Raw genomic sequence first — 1,331 nt, 5'->3', positions numbered from 1 at the left:
ATTGTTTAAAAACCAAAGCAGTTGTCACTGGGAATTGAACTCATGACCTTTGGAAGAGCAGTCAGTGCTCTTAACCTCTGAGCCATCTCTCCAGCTCCCCTATTTAGATGGAAAAACCTCTAGGTAGCATTGTTTATCTCACCAGGTGCCTCAGGCAAAAGGTCCGCCTTTCTTTGTTACCTAGGATACGTTAACCAGGTAAACATGCCTTTATTATGATAATCACGACCAGTTTTTTTAAGGGAGAATGGGCGTTGCTCATCAATCTGGCTACTTCCTGCTGACGAAGGGGCGATGTTTGGGGGGATAAATGTTTTTATCTGACTGAATTTTTGGCGACAAATGTTTTTATCTGACTAAATTCTTGGCGACCTTGGCTGAGGGCGGCGGCAGCAGCGGACAGCGGCGGCTGCCACAGCTCCGCCTCTGAAGCCCATAATGGCGCGCTCCGCATGGCTCAAAGGCATGGCTCCGCCCCGGGCCGTGCGCGGGCTCGCCGTTTCACCTCAGGCAATGAACTCGCACCGCCGGCTGTGAGCCTTTTCCAAGCTCCGGCGAGGGGGGGCATCCGCCCACCCGTGGAGGGGCTTCTCCTGCCCGGTCCGCCCGCGCGCAGAGCCCCGTTCTCTGGGAACTCACCTCCCCGCTCGCCCATGTTGCTATGGAAACACAGTTTTTCCGCAGAGCCGATTCAGCTCCTCTCTGCCTTCTATGGCGCCGCTGCTCACCACGCAGCTTCCGCCTCAGTCAGGCGAGTCCGCTCAGGTGCTGAAAAAGTCCTCCAAAAACCATAGCCCCGCCAGAAGGCCTCTGATGTCACACGGACTTTAGCCCGCCCGCGACCTGGCTATTCGTAGGCCTCCAGCAAACTCCCCGCCAGTAACTGGTTGCGTCTCCCTCCTGAGTAGCTGGGATTACAGGTGTGCACCACCGTGCCTGGCCCACTTCCGTGTTTCTAATCAGGCATTACCGCTCAAAGGCGGGCCGGCTGCCGCCAGCACTCTCAGCACGATCAAGCAGCTTGTCTTTCTCAGTCAAAAATTAAAGTTTTTTGTACGTGAGAGCCAGAGACTGAGCTCTCTTAACAAAATTAGGCGAAAATCACCTCCAAAAGCTCTGTGGCTCTTTAAGAATAGGGAAGGCAGTGATCAAACTCGCCTCCCTACGAGACTGTTGCCTCCAGTCTCTAACAGCGAGTACGCAGGTGGACAGAGAGGGAGCGGAAGCCGCGGTCTCCCGTACCCCATCGTCCTCAAAGTCCCGCCTTAGTTACCTCGCCTTTTTTGCTGCTGTTTACATTCCTCCTGCACTGAACTTAAGGGATTTTTCTT

At 54.5% G+C, this 1,331-nt stretch overlaps 1 pseudogene; it reads right to left on the bottom strand.

Annotated features, from left to right (window-relative positions):
- Positions 1-498: 498 nt before the first annotated feature.
- LOC148117944 (Nuclear RNase P) lies at positions 499-688 on the bottom strand (annotated as a pseudogene).
- Positions 689-1,331: the final 643 nt, after the last annotated feature.

The sequence above is a fragment of the Myodes glareolus genome, chromosome 24 (genome assembly GCF_982192425.1).
Source record: "Myodes glareolus chromosome 24, mMyoGla1.1, whole genome shotgun sequence".
Lineage (NCBI taxonomy): Eukaryota > Metazoa > Chordata > Mammalia > Rodentia > Cricetidae > Myodes > Myodes glareolus.
Note: the sequence above shows the minus strand (reverse complement) of the source record. Positions and strands in the feature narration are given on the sequence as shown.